This window comes from Erythrolamprus reginae, chromosome 9, assembly GCF_031021105.1.
Source record: "Erythrolamprus reginae isolate rEryReg1 chromosome 9, rEryReg1.hap1, whole genome shotgun sequence".
Classification (NCBI taxonomy): domain Eukaryota; kingdom Metazoa; phylum Chordata; class Lepidosauria; order Squamata; family Dipsadidae; genus Erythrolamprus; species Erythrolamprus reginae.
The window spans coordinates 23,998,565-24,014,165 of NC_091958.1; the positions used below are offsets into that span (position 1 = coordinate 23,998,565).

Below are 15,601 nucleotides of genomic sequence, written 5' to 3' on the forward strand. Positions count from 1 at the left end.
CCTTTCGTAAGCTGCTTAAAACCCACCTCTGCCGCCAGGCATGGGGGAATTGAGATACTCTTTCCCCCTAGGCCTTTACAATTTTATGCATGGTATGTCTGTATGTATGTTTGGTTTTTATATAATGGGTTTTTAACTGTTTTTAGTATTGGATTATTATTATATGCTGTTTTATTATTGCTGTTAGCCGCCCCGAGTCTCCGGGGAGGGGCGGCATACAAATCCAATAAATAATAATAATAATAAGTATACGCGTATGTACAGCAGACACCGAAGACCTGCTGACCTGCGGGAGGCAGAGCATCCCAATACCAGGAGCGTGGCAAGTTCTTTTTCTTTCTTGATCTTTTGTTTCATCATTTGCAGGGAAAAAGAAGCTCACAAAAGAAATGCCATGGAGATGTGATCTGGAGCAACGGCGCGCGTGCCAGCAGAGAGGGATCTGCATGCCACTTCTGGCATACGTGCCACAGGTTCACCATCATGGGTATAACAGCTGATTCTGCCTCTTTTTTTAGCACCCACACCTAGGGACTTTTGAGTTTGCTCTACATACGTGAGGGGATGGGGTAGAATTGGTGGGTTTTTCATACAAGTAATCCTCAACTTACAATCATTTGTTTAGTGACTGTTCCAAGTTACAACAGCACTGATAAGGGGACTTATGACTGTTTGTCACATTTACGACCACTGCAGCATCTCTGTGGTCACCCAATCAAAATTCAGACACTTGGTGACTGGCATATATGACGGTAGAATGCTCTAGTGCAGGGGTAGGCAAAGTTGGCTCTTCTGTGACACGTGGACTTTGGCTCCCAGAATTCCTGAGCTAGCATGATTGGCTCAGGAATTCTGGGAGTTGAAGTCCACAAGTCATAGAAGGGCCAACTTTGCCTATCCCTGCAGTGTCATATGGAATGGGGGGGGGGGGGGATAGAAGAGAAGGGAAGAGTGTAGAGTGTAAAGTGTAGAGTAGAGTAGAGTAGAACAGAACAGAACAGAATGGAAGCTGCAAGGGACCTTGGAGGTCATCTAGTCCAGTCCCCTGTTCAAGCTGGAGAACTTATACCACTCCAGACAAGTGACTGTCCAGACTCTTCTTAAAAACCTCCAGTGATGGATCGCGCACCATTTCTGAAGGCAAGCTGATCGACTGGTAAATGATTCTTCCTGTTAGGCAGTTTCTTCTTAATTCCAAGTTACTTCTCTCTTTGATTAGTTTACAACTATTGTTTCTTGTCCAGCCTTCTGGTGCTTTGGAAAATAATTTGACACACACCCCTTCTTTGAAGGCAAACTCACTTAACAATCACATTACTAACTTAATAACAAGGGGACACAATCTAAAGTTAATTGGGGGAAAGATCAAAGGCAACATGAGGAAATATTATTTTACTGAAAGAGTAGTAGATCCTTGGAACAAACTTCCAGCAGACGTGGTTGGTAAATCCACAGTAACCGAATTTAAACATGCCTGGGATAAACATATATCCATTGTAAGATAAAATACAGAAAATAGTATAAGGGCAGACTAGATGGACCATGAGGTCTTTTTCTGCCATCAGTCTTCTATGTTTCTATACTGTATTTCTATGTTTGTGGCAGCCCCTCAAATACTGGAATGCTACTATCATGTTGCCCCCAATTCTTCTTTTTTTAGATTAGCCCAGTGGCTCCCAACCTTTTTATAGCCATGAACCATTTAAGGGTCTTAAAATCATGATTGCCTGCCCCCACCCCACCCCAGCATATAACTCCACTGGAATTACCACTGGACTAACCAAACATTTTGCGACTTTCTGACAAGAAAAGTCCATGGGAAGGCAAATTCACTTAACAATCACATTACTAACTTAATAACAGCAGCAATTCGGTAAACGGTAAACATGACAAGAAATGTCATAAAATGGACCAAAACCCGTTTAACAACTGTCTGCTTAGTAACAGAAATCTGGGTTGTAAGTTGAGGACTATCTGTATTTACCTTTAGGCATCCATGTCTGATCCAGACAGATCAGAAATGTTACAACCTACCTGTTTCTCCGAAAATATGACCGTCTTATATTTTTTTGAACCATGAAATAAGCGCTTGACCTTATTGCCATGAGCTCAAAAGCCCGACTGGGCTTATTCAGGGGATGTCTTATTTTGAAGGAAATAGGAGAGAGAGGGGGAAGGGAGGGGACGAGAGAGGGGGGAATGAATTTCCCTGAAAATAAGACCCTGCCTTATATTTTTTTGAACCCTGAAATAAGCACTTGGCCTTATTGCCAAGCACTCAAAAGCCCAATTGGACTTATTATCAGGGGATGTCCTATTTGGTTTCCATTTCCCAAGTTCCAAAGCTCATTTAAAAGCTAGTTCAGCTATGCCTGAAATTCTTATGATATTTGAGGAAAGACTGGCAGACAAAAAGTTTGGCCAGAAATTTAAGTAATCCAATCACAATTTCTTCTAGAAAATCCGCCAGGGGTTTTCCATTCCAAAATTAACGCTTTTCACATCTATTCCTGCGTAGGAGTCGTTTCAAAGTACGCTCGGGGAAGAAGCCGCTGTGCCGAACAAGCAGCAATCTGCTAAGTGCTTTAAAAGCCAAATTTACGAGGCTTTTATTTTCACCAAGCCAGCCTCCTAACAGCGCCATAGATTTACTTTTTTCCCCTTCCGATTCCCCGCTGTCTTCTCGGCGATGTTTTATTGTCATGTGAAGTTGGGTCTAATTTGACAAATCTTGAAGAATTCCCAAGGCGTTCCAGCCAGCCTCTCTCCTCCATTGTGTTTTGGAAAACATTGCACGAGTAGATTGGGAACCGCGCAAGCATATTTGACAAGTCAGACAAAAGTGGTAAGCGATGGGTATAAAACTCCTTTTTAACAACAACATTCCTTCACATCCAAAAAAACGAACAAGCGTTGGGAATGAATGTGGTGGAATCTGGCAGCTGAGCTGCAGGAAAGAAACCAAGAAGGGATCCTCCCTAAATGTTCGCAGTATTTATCTGAGAGTTATGCAGAGTGTGCTTTAGTCTGGCAAGATTCCGGTCTGTGGGTGAATGGCAAGAAAGAAACTTCTCCGAGAAGTTTAACTGTGTTGTTCTTAGTTTTGGGTGCCTATTTAATCTAGATTTAGGGACAATGTTTTCTGGATCTCTTTCTTCCATACCAAGTCTGCGTTCTGCGTTCTCAAGTCCGATGTGCACGGCTTGGTTTTTACAACGAAGGATTTGAACTTACAACGGCAACTGGAAAAGGTGACATGATCGTTTTTCACACTTATGACCATTGGAGCATCCCCAGGGTCACGTAATCAAAATTCAGACGCTTAGCAACGGATTCATATTTATGACCATTGCAATGTCCCAGGGTCACGAAATCCTCTTTTGCATCCTTCTGGCAAGCAAAATCAATGGGGAAGTCAGATAAAAATAGCATTTAAATGTTTGTTTGTTTGTTTGTTTGTTTGTTTATTTATTTATTTATTGGATTTGTATGCCGCCCCTCTCCGCAGACTCGGGGCGGCTAACAACAGTAATAAAACAGCATATAACAATAATCCAATACTAAAAACAGTTAAAAACCCATTATTATAAAAACCAGTCATACATACAGACATACCATGCATAAAATTGTAAAGGCCTAGGGGCAAAGCGTATCTTAATTCCCCCATGCCTGGCGACAGAGGTGGGTTTTAAGCAGCTTACGAAAGGCAAGGAGGATGGGGGCAATTCTAATCTCTGGGGGGAATTGGTTCCAGACGGCCGGGGCCGCCACAGAGAAGGCTCTTCCCCTGGGCCCCGCCAAGCAACATTGTTATACCACTTCCCAGTGCTTTATAGCCCTCTCTAAGCAGTTTACAGAGAGTCAGCCTATTTGTCCCCAACAATCTGGGTCTTCATTTTATCCACCTCGGAAGGATGTAAAGCTGAGTCAATCTTGAACCTACTGAGATTTGATCTGCCAAACTGCTGGCAGCCAGTGATCAGCAGAAGTAGCTTGCAGTACTGCACTCTAACCACTACACCACCGAGGCTCTTGGCAACTGGGTTACTAACTGAACAACTGCAGCGATTCACTTAACGACTAAGGCAAGAAAGTGTTAAAATGGGGCAAAACTCAATTAACAACTGTCTCAGCAACAGAAATTTTGGGCTCAATTCAGGTCAACACACACACACGCACACACACATTAAGCAAATAATGTTTAGGTAAACACAAACATGAAACTGTCGATAATATATTTGTATCTCAAACTCAAGAGGATTTTCTTCAGCTTTCCACCCAAAATTTGCATAGCAAAGATATGTGGCCAGGAGCATAGGAGCCCAAAGCTCATTGTTGTAACAGCAAACCACAGGAATGGTCGAAAAGTCATCTGCTAAAGATAATGGATATTACTGCAATAAATGTAAAAACAGCTCTGTATCTCTGGTTGGCACGGCCCTTCCCTGGCAGGGAACTCTATAGAAATCTGCCATCTGCTTACTGGGTCCAGTACATCTATGTGCTGGATAATAAAGAGTCGGAAGGGATTTTGGAGGTCTTCCAGTCCAACCCTCGCCCGAATGGAAGACCCTCCACCTTTTCAGAAAAATGGATGTCCAATCTCTTTTTGAAAGCCTCCAGTGTTGGAGCACCCACAACTTCCGAAGGCAAGTTGTTCTATTGGTTGACGGCTCTCACCATTAAGAAATTTCTCCTTAGTCCTAGGTTTGCTTCTCTCCTTGGTTAGTTGCCATCCATTGTTTCTCGTTTTGCCTTTTGATGTTTTGGATAATAGTTTGACCCCTTTGTCTCTGTAGAAGCCCCTCAAATAACAGTGTTTCAATATCTCAGGGGTTGCCACAAAGAAGAGGGAGTCAAACTATTCTCCAAAGCCCCTGAGGGTAGAACAAGAAACAATGAATGGAAATTAAACAAGGAGAAATTTCCTGACAGTTAGAACAATTAATCAGTGAAACATCTTGCCTCCAGAAGTTGGGAATGGAAGCTTTTACTAGAAAGCTTTCACTGGAAACATTGGAAGCTTTTAAGAAGATGTTGGATAACCATTTGTCTGAATTGGTGTAGGGTTTGCAGCCTAAGCAGCGGGTTGGACTAGAAGACCTCCAAGATCCCTTCCAACTCTGTTGTTGTTATTATTATGATGATTATTATGATTTTTATTATTGTATTTCTTCACCCAAAGCACAGCTGAGCAGTTCCTCAGCTGTTTTTCAGGCTGAAACACCTTCCGAGTATGCGCAAAAGTAAATGCACACCAGGGGATGCCCGCCTTTGCACAAAACGTCGTAATGTGAACCAGTGATGAAGGTAAGCGGAACTCACCCCTGGACCGGACATACCCAATGCCAGCAACTGTTCAGCCCCCGCTAATCAGTTTTGTTGCTCTTCTCTGCACTCTTTTGCCAGAACCTCAGAATGTTTTCCATATTGCGGGGAACAGAAGCGGGGTCTCACTAAAGCAGTGTTTCCCAACCTTGGCAACTTGAAGATATCTGGACTTCAACTCTCAGAATTCCCCAGCCAGCATTCGCTGGCTGGGGAATTCTGGGAGTTGAAGTCCAAATATCTTCAAGTTGCCAAGGTTGGGAAACACTGCACTAAAGCTTCATAAAATGGTACTTTACAAAGAACCTCTTTTGGACTTTTAAGGGAACGTACACGGCTTATGTTGCGCAAACTAAAAAAGCCCTCTGTTTTCCGCGACAGGTTATTTTGTTCAAGGGGGAAGGCAAAACATAGTATTCCTTCCCAGAACTGTCACACAGACATCCAACTGCAAAGATCAGGCCGGCGCCAAGTTAACGGAGATCGCATGAATCTTCCCCTCAAGGCAAGCCAGCATCCTTTGAAGCATTAACCACCACCAGCCTTCGATAAGCCAATAAACAGCATGTGCGGTGGAGACAGAAAGCCAGGGAGGCGAGCCCAGCCATGGAGAAAAAAGCGTTTTTATGCCCTGCAATGCAGTAAAGTTCAGCGTCTCCGTGGCAAGCCGCTTCCCCTCCTCTGGCAAAGAGCAACAGCCTCTGCTGGCAGGCAGTGTCCAAAGCAGCTCCGATTAAGGTTGCGCCTGCCAATTTTGGAAGCAGCAGTGCGTCTCTGTGACTGCAAGAATGGCAGATGCCGCTTTGATCCGATTCGTTCTCTTTTTATTTTATTTTGTTTTTATTTTTTCATTCCCTGCCACCGTGCTGGAACGACAGCGGCTCCACAGCAGCAAACTTTGCATCAAGCAAGAGAAGACAACAGACAGCAACCCCAAAAAAAGGCACAAGGACAGCGCACACTTCGGGGTGTGCTTCTGCCGGGGCTGTGCTTCTGCCGGGGCTGTGCTTCTGCCGGGGCTGTGCTTCTGCTGGGGCTGTGCTTCTGCCGGGGCAGTTCCTCGCTGGCTTTTTTAAAAAGGCCCCCCTGGGAAACGGCTGCAAATTGGCCAAATTACAGTGGAAGCTGGAACGATTAAGCCAGCAAATGTCAAGATTTGGGATTTGGGAGACTGTAGGGTAGCTGAGACTCGGCTGCCTGCACACTGATCCAACTGCAGTTGGATTTGCAACTGCTTTGTTTAGCGACCGCATATATACATTCCCGTGAAGTTCCAAAGCGGGACTTTGCAAAAGTACCCCTTTGCAGAGACTTGACTTAGTAAGGCCACACTTTGAATACAGGTAGTCCTCTGCTTACAACTACAATTGAGCGCAGAATTTAGGTTGGTAAGTGAGAAAAATTTGTAAGGGCGACCTTTGCCCCATGTTATGACTGTTTTGGAACGTTAAGCAGATCACTGCAGTTGTTAAATGAGGCAAGTGGTTGTTAAGTGAATCTGGCTTGCCCATTGACCAGAAGGTTACAAAAAAGGGATCACACAACCGTCATAAATGTGAGTCAGCTGTCAAGCATCTGAATGTAAATGCTGCAAATGTTGTTAAGTGTGAAAAACTTTTTTCAGTGCCCTTGTAACTTCAAACAGTGACTAAGCAAACTGTTATAAGTTGAGGACTGCCTTTACAAGTGATCAAAATTCAGATACATTGGTACCTCTACCTACAAACGCCTCTACTTATGAACATTTCTAGATAAGAACCAGGTGTTCAATTTTTTTTTGCCTCTTCTCAAGAACCATTTTCCACTTACAAACCCAAACCTCAAAAACTGTAACCGAAAAAGGCAGGGAGAAACCTCCATGGGGCCTCTCTAGGAATCTCCTGGCAGGAAACAGGGCCGGAAAAGGCAGGGAGAAGCCTCCGTGGGGCCTCTCTAGGAATCTCCTGGGAGGAAACAGGGCCGGAAAAGGCAGGGAGAAGCCTCCGTGGGGCCTCTCTAGGAATCTCCTGGGAGGAAACAGGGCCGGAAAAGGCAGGGAGAAACCTCCATGGGGCCTCTCTAGGAATCTCCTGGGAGAAAACGGGGCCTCCACCCTCCCTGTGGTTTCCCCAACCACACACATTATTTGCTTTTACATTGATTCCTATGGGGAAAATTTCTTCTTCTTAGAAACTTTTCTACTTAAGAACCTGGTCACAGAACGAATTCAGTTCAGAAGTAGAGGTACCACTGTATTTGGTAACTGACTCGTATTTATGATGGTTGCAATGTCCCGGGATCATGTGATCACCTTTTGCAACCTTCTGACAAGTTAATGGGGAAGCCAGATTCACTTAACAACCGGGTTACTACCTTAACAACTTCAGTGATTCACTTAACAACTGTGGCAAATAAAAAAAGTTGTAAAATGGGGCAAAAGATCACTTAAGAAATATTTTGCTTAGCAACAGTGGGTTTTGGCTCAACTGTGGTTGTAACTCAAGGCCTGCCAGTATTTATATAAAAAATAAAGGGGGGGATAATAAACAAACAGAAATCAATTAAAATTAGTTTTCATGGTGGGCTTTTAATCATAAAAAAATAACTAGTCAAGCCTGTAACCTGTATCCAACACAAAATAAAGATAAATTTTGGCAAACACAATGTTGTATTTTAACAGCGGATTATCATTATATTGTAGAGTACTTTAGGTCAATAACATATTAGTTGGCACATCAGTCTATGAACAGGCAAACTGCAGGAGATTTAATTCAGGCACCAAATCGGGACAGGGAGCATTGAACTAATAACCTTTTTTTTAATGCATTGTGTTCCTAGCAAGCAGGATCAGGTTCCATAAATACACAAATATAAATTAACTCAAAGGCTCACCAAGTTCTGAGATGGAGTCAAGGTTTTTTTTTTTAAAGTGTTCTAGGAGAGAATGATTTAAGGAGTGGGTCATTGCTGGCTTCCCCCATATGTCTGTTTAATTGACTATCCTTCTTCGAGGTTTATTGAGCCTATCTAAAAGCTTTCTATCAGCATAGGTTGTTATTGTGTTGTCAATTGAAAACAAGCAGAAAATTATTTTGTCACTGTTTGATTCTTTGTAACCAAATTTCAACCCAATAATCTCCAGCAGCCTGAAAAGGCAGAATTAAATCACTTTTCAATGTAAATTAGTATTTTAGGATGCCCTTCTGCCCTCAGGTACACTTGGAAGCAAAATTAAAATGGACAGAGCAGCAATACAATCAACATCCTCAGAACATTTTATGCGCATCCCACAATTATCCCACCTCCTGCTTTATCTGTAGTATTGGAAACATGATTCATGAGGAAAGAGTAATAGAATTAAATTGTTAGTATAAATCAAATGAAAACTCTTGATTGCAGTCATTAAAGCAGCACAGAGAAATCGGTGTGGCAAATATTCAAAACTAAATTGACACCGTCCGGGTAGTTAAGAAGAATATATTCAAACAATTTTGTCTTTAAAAAATTACTTAAATAAAAGAAAATGATTGGGTTACTATAAATAAAAAGTTGGTTTGAACTTTGGAGATTACTTGCTTCCAAAGTACATCTACCTCTTATTTTAAAATAACAGAGTTCATAACTGTGTATCATGGAGTCTCCAAATATATTTATATGTAAACTTCTTCATATATTAGTTTAGGAGGGGTGCCCAAGATACCACATTTTTCAGAGTATAAGATGCACCTTTTTGTCCCCTAAAAGAGGCTGACAATTTGGGTGCGTCTTATACTCCAAATGTAGCTTTTCCAAAGCCCTTTTTTCCCAGCACTAACGAGATGCTAACGATCTTCCCGGCTTGCAGGGTTTTTTCATTCCTACTCCCTCCAAATAATTTTTTTTCCAGCCCTAAGTCTTTGCAGGCTTGTTTTCATCGCTGTTCCCTCCTAAAAAGGTATTTTTCCCAGCCCTAACCAGGGATAAAATGATGTGCTGAAGCTGACCAGATTAAGGACATTAGCCACATGAATTCCTGGTAGGTAGATTTTTTCCCCCTATTTTCCTCCCCCCAAACTAAGGTTTGTCTTATATAGTGCACTTTATATTCTGAAAAATACAGTACTTTTCACATAAATTCTGAAGTCAGAAACCCGAGACCCAATATTATTTTCCAGCTTTGTAACGTCACTCGAAATATAAATTACAGGGAAACAATGGTGGAAGTAGAGTATTATCTTGATTTAATGCTTGCAAGCACCAGTCTGTCATGTGAGAAATAAGATGCTGATCTAAGATGGCTTTTGATCTCATCCAGTAGGTCTGTTATTACGTGCAGGGGAGCAGGAAGGCCGTACCACATTCTCAACTGATTCTTTGATGTTAGGATAACATGTTGTCTTCCACGAGACTAAACAATAAACCTGGGCATGGATTGGTGAGCATATTCCTAGAAATGCACAGAACTACAAGCAGCTATATTAATTAGATCAGATTAGATTAGACAAAGTTGGAAGGGGCCTTGCAGATCATCTAGTCCAATCCCCTCCCCCCCAATCCAAATAGGAGGCCCTGCACCCTACAGATGTTAAGTGTGAATGTGAACTGAGCTGGATATCAGCTACCTGGGCATGTGCAGCCTATGAGTTTCCAACCTGTAAAAATGGAATTGCTATTACTTTTTGAACAGGGTACCAATCACTGCTCAAACCTGCATGACGGTACTAGAAATGCCATTACCTACTTGAAAATGCCTCACTTCCCCATCAAAGACCAGAATCTATTTGTTAGGAAAGCTCCAAAGAGCCAATTCTTTTAAACAGGTTTTTTTTTAAGTTATGTAGGGCTTAAAATTTTTTGATATGCGTCAGTATAAGATTTAAAATAACAGAAATATTTTATCTATAATACAATTTATGATAATTGAACCCAAAATTTACCATATTTTTCAGAATATAAAATGTACACCCCCCCCCCCCATAACTAAGCTGAAAATTTGGGTGTGTCTTATACTTTGAAGGTAGTTTTTCTTCCCAGCCCTAGTGAGGTGCTAACGATCTTTCTGGCTTGCAGGATTTTTTTCATTCCTACTCCCTCTGAAAGTTTTTTTCCAGCCCTAAGTCTTTGCAGGCTTGTTTTCATTTCTACTTGCTCCGAAAAAGGGTTTTTTTCAGTCCTAACCAAGGGATAAAATAATGTGCTGAAGCTGACCAGACTAAGGACACTAGCCAGATGAATACCTGGTAGGCAGATTTTTATCCCTATTTTCCTCCCTCAAAACTAAGGTGCGTCTTATGTTCTGAAAAATACGGTATGTTGCTAGGCAAAACAGTTTTTAAATGAGTTTTGCCCATTTTATGACTTTTCTTGCCACTGTTGTTACGTGAATCACAGCAGTTAAATTGGTAATGCCATTGTTAAGTGAATCAGGCTTCTCCCATGGACTTGCTTGTCAGAAGAAGGGGGTCACATGACACCGGAACACTGCCATGGTCATAAGTAGGGGTTAGTTGCCAAGTACCTGAATGTTGATCATGTGAACACGGAGATGCTGCAACGATCATTAAGTGTGAAAAACGATCACAAGTCACTTTTTTCACTGCCGTTGTTACTTTGAGCAGTCAGTAAAGGAACCGTTGTAAGTCAAGGACTCTCTGTGTAAAGCATGTTGACTTGAAAAAAGGCAGGAATGAATTAGGAAAAGGAGGGCGTGGTGACGCAGCCGACAAATTCAGTTTCTATTGTTTCCAGAGAACATTTTCCTCTTGTCTTAATGGCTGTTTATTCCCCCAGCTGATCGAGAAATGCAGCCCCCTCTTTGAAAGGGACAGCTTTCAAATATTTTCCAGACCATCAGTGCAGAGACTTGGAATCTTTACAATGAGGTGGGGGGGGGGCAGTTTACTGCATTCAAGAGACTGCAGACAGACTCTTGATGCGAGTTCAGCCTAGGGAAGATTAGCAGAGTCATCAGGCCAGGAGATTTGAGGAAAACCGCAGCAGCAGAGAGAGAGAGAGAGAAGGGCAGAGAAAGAAAGAACCCGAATGCCAATCGAAATACGGATCCAAAATCTGAGTAAAGCTAGGTTGTTTGGGGGGGGGGGGGGGTTATTTAATTTATTTATTTTTTTAAAGACGATCTGTCACTAATTGTTGCATGCATCCAGCCAGTGATGCTAAATCTTCTTTTTGCTCAGGTGCCAAAAGGGAGTATGCATGCATGGTAGTGTTCATGTGTGCAGCTACACCCATAATGCAATGACCTCCCCTCATGCATCTAAGCACAATCCCCCGCTGCTGCTCCGCGCATGTGCGCAACCCTCACTGAAGCCTCTGGACTTCCAGTATGTCCTTTGGGCCGTTTTTGTCCATCCAAAGGCTTTAGGAAAGCCTCCAGAGCCTGTGAATGATAAAAAATGGGCCCAATGGGCCTGCCGGTAACTCAGAAATGTTTCTGGTAGGCCCGTTGGGCCATTTTTCACCCTCTCCAGACTTTAGAAGGCTTTTCTTGAAGCCTGTGGATAGGAAAAAAATGGCCCACGTTCACTCTGGTAGTCCCGTGGGTCCATTTTTCACCACCAACAGGCTCCAGAGGCTTTCCTGAAGCCTGGGGAGGCCATTTTTGCCCTCCCCCCAGTCCTCCTGAAGGCCAAAAATCAGTTGGCCAGGTGCGCACATGCATGCTGGAACCGACATAGGGCAATGCCTCCATGCCCCCCGATATGGCTTCGCATGCCACCTGTGGCACATGTGTCATAGGTTCGCCATCAAAGCTCTAGCACAAAATTATTCATTGGAGCGTTCCTAAAAAAACAAAAAAATAAACTGGCTTTTATTTACCGATTAGGACTTCTGTAAATCATGGCATGCACAGAAGCACAATTCAAGATGAGACCGCCCATGAACCAGCACTGACAGAACCAGTTCCGTGATGTTTACTAACGGTTCTAAAGAACTGCTTAAAACTGGTAGGAACCCACCTCTGACACATACCAACCAACCAACCAACCAGTTTGCCATGATGAAAAAGGAAGATAGACATTCTATTAAGCACTACGTATTCCCCACACAATTTAGGATTCATCAGGGTTCAGCTCTGCAATGCAGGCCTACCTAGTGGACACGTATTGCCAGCGGTCGATGCGTATTTGCAATGCAAACAAGCCCAAGCAGTTTTTTTTTAAATGTAACTCAAATGCGTAGCCCAGTGCCTGGGAAGAAGAAAAATGGCCCATTGGTCCCATGTGCTAATTTCTGAAGCTGCACAGAAAGAAGGAAAATAGTGTTGATCCCATGTACTGTTTTCTGAAACTCTGCATCTCCTAACCACGGAGGTCTTCATGCATTAATAAGAGCAAATCTATATTCTTTACAGTCCAAGAGAATTCAAATAAAAACAATGTTAATTGTTCTAAAAACAATGTTAAAAGCTTCTTAATGAATAAAGTGGGCAATATTAGACAACAAAGGCATGTGAACAGAAAGAACCCAGCTCTCGCAGAGAAACAATCCTATCAAAATATTGGAAAATGAATTTTTTATTCCAGCAATCATCACAATGTACAAAACATATTTCTGCAAAAATGTTTTATGAAGGTCTTCTGGTATAGAAGAAAATTATCAGTTCAGTTTCTATCACATATCCGTACATTGTACGACTTTCCCACCCATACTCAAAAACCTCCAAAATCCTGAACTTGGTTAGAATGAACAATGTCTCTCCCAGAATCACATTGGGAGGTTTCAACCTATAAAGATGGACTTTACCCAGGTGATACTACTTCAAAATCTCGATCATTTTAGCACCTTTAGGATGCTGTATTCTCACAACATTCAGAACCACAAATCAGCCAACCACATTTAAGGCTAACCACTCTACCAATCCAATCTGCATAGTTCATTTATGGATCATTTTATTCTGTTAACTCACAAAAAGTGGAGTCATTGCATCAATTATTAATTACATTAGTTGTGTGTTGTACACAAAAATTCTGGCTCTCAAGGCTCAACTTCACCAGTACAGTATGGGGGAAAGTATTCTATGCATGGTATGTATGTATGTATGTTTGGTTTTTTATATTAATGGGTTTTTTATTGTTTCTAACATCAGAGTACTATTGTACACTGCTTTATTGTTGCTGTTAGCTGCCCCGAGTCTCCGGAGAGGGGCGGCATACAAATCCAATAAATAAATAAATAAATACCAAATTGGAGAGGCTTAGCCCTGATCCAGTCTTTTTTAAAGTTCTTTTCCAAAATGAACATTAAGTTTATAGGGGTCTGCAGATTTGCAGTGTAGTCCTTATTCATTAGGCAGATGTTTAGGACTGAAACATAAATGAAATCATACACACATTTACCAGGCTAGCTAGAAAATGAAGGCTAGCTAGAAAAACTATACATTCAAAGAAGCATAGCAATTATTCTATTCTTACATGTCATAATTATCCCATCAATACTGTCAAACTATTAAGTCTGCACTATTATTACTAATAGTTTTTTCATCATTCCTATCACCCATCTCCAACCATTTATGACTGTAAGACTGTAATTTGTTGCTGGTATCCTTAAGATTTTTATTAATACTGATTGTTCCCTGATTGCTTATTTGACCCCTATGACAATCATTAACTGTTGTACCTCACGATTCTTGACAAATGTATATATACCAGAGGTCTTCAACTTGGCAATTTTAAGACTTGTGGACTTCAACTCCCAGAATTCTCCAGCCAGTCCACAAGTCTTAAAAGTTGCCATGTTTGGAGACTCCTGATATATACAGTGGCCTGATTTGTCGGTACAAATCAAGGCGACATATAAACACCGATAGTGGATACCAACTTAAATTAGAATTTGTGGAAATCCAGGGAGCAGAGGTCCACCAATTACAATACTGTATACTTAAGGATTCTATAGCACAAACCTATGGATCAGAAAAGAGGTTCACTGAATTTAATGGGACTTGGACCCAAAATAATACTATCATAGCCAATAACAGCAGAATGGACCTATAAGGTAAGGATGTTTTTCTTCGAAATCACAGTTTCTCAAATTTGGCAATTTTCAAACACGCAGACTTCAACTCCCAGAATTCCCCAACTATGCTATGCTGGCTGGGAAATTCCGGAAATTAACAATTCACATGTCTTAAGTAAATGTTTGTAAAAAAAATAAAGATGGAGAATAATTAAAAGAAGTAAGATGACATAAACAAACTTTAATAGAGGAGATAATACGAAGGGAATTGAAGAGATGGGTTTTAAATAAAATCGAATGTAAACTGTGGATATCTAGCACCGCAAAATAAACTAAGAGAAAAAGGGCAGGCTGTCAAGATCGACAGCATGTTTCTGGTTTTTCCATTTTGTGTGTGTGTGTGTGTGTGTTTTCTCTTTCCTGTTTTTTCTTTCCTTTTTTATTTTTTGTTTGCCTTTCTGTTTAGACCTGCTGGATGTCATTATGGTTATGATCTAGAATTACTATGTAAATGTATATAAATTTAAATGTAAGAATACATTTAAATGTATTCTTTTAAGTGTATATTTTTTAGTATATAGTTTTATGTAAGATTTCTAACATGTTGTAAGCTGCCCCGAGTCGCCAAAGGGCGGCATAGAAATCAAATAAATAAATAAATGCATAAACTTAATACAATTTTTTTAAAAGGCAATTCACATATCTTAAATTTGCCAAGTTTGATAAAGGATGTTTTAAATGCTACTTAGCCAGAGGACAAAAGTCAGGCGAAATATTAGCCCAAATTAAAACCTCCATTCCCGGGTACCAGGAAAGGTCCCCTCCCTGCTTCTGGGATTCCCAAGAGAAAAAAGCCTCTGGGGGTGTCGGGCATCTGCTTTGGCGTGAGGAGGGGTCCCAGCAAAATTAAAAAGCGGGGCTGCTTGTTCGTGTGGCAGGCAAAATCCAACCCACGCCGCCTTTTTCCTCCATATGCTTTTTTTTTTGGACTTCACATCCCAGAATTCCCTGCAGGGCTCAGCCATTGACTTTGCCGCCTATTGAATTCTGGGAGTTGAAGTCCAAAAGAAGCTGCCTCGCAGAAAGGAAAATAAAAACGGACACACACACCCAAGGGACGCCTCGAGCTAGGGCATTCCGGGAAGCCCGAGGGAAGATGAGCCAACAGGCTCGCCGAAAAAGCCGCGTGTTCTAAACCTCGGCGTGGCCACACTTACCGTGCCCCTCGTTCCGCCGGCGGCGCTCTCACGTCGACAGCGCGCAGCTGCCCGCCGCGCGCGACTATTGGTGGAGAATCCGGCTTCTCCCATCAGCCCTTGCGGAGGCGCGCCAAGCGGGCCCC

General features: G+C 41.9%; 1 protein-coding gene across 1 annotated transcript in view; it reads right to left on the reverse strand.

Moving 5' to 3' along the window:
• The window catches only part of NUP93 (nucleoporin 93), a 160,871-nt gene extending 145,270 nt beyond the window's left edge, over positions 1–15,601 (reverse strand). The window contains exon 1 of the mRNA XM_070760494.1: positions 15,477–15,601. The gene's annotated coding sequence lies outside the window, so the exon portion shown is untranslated. The remainder of the gene's footprint in view (positions 1–15,476) is intronic.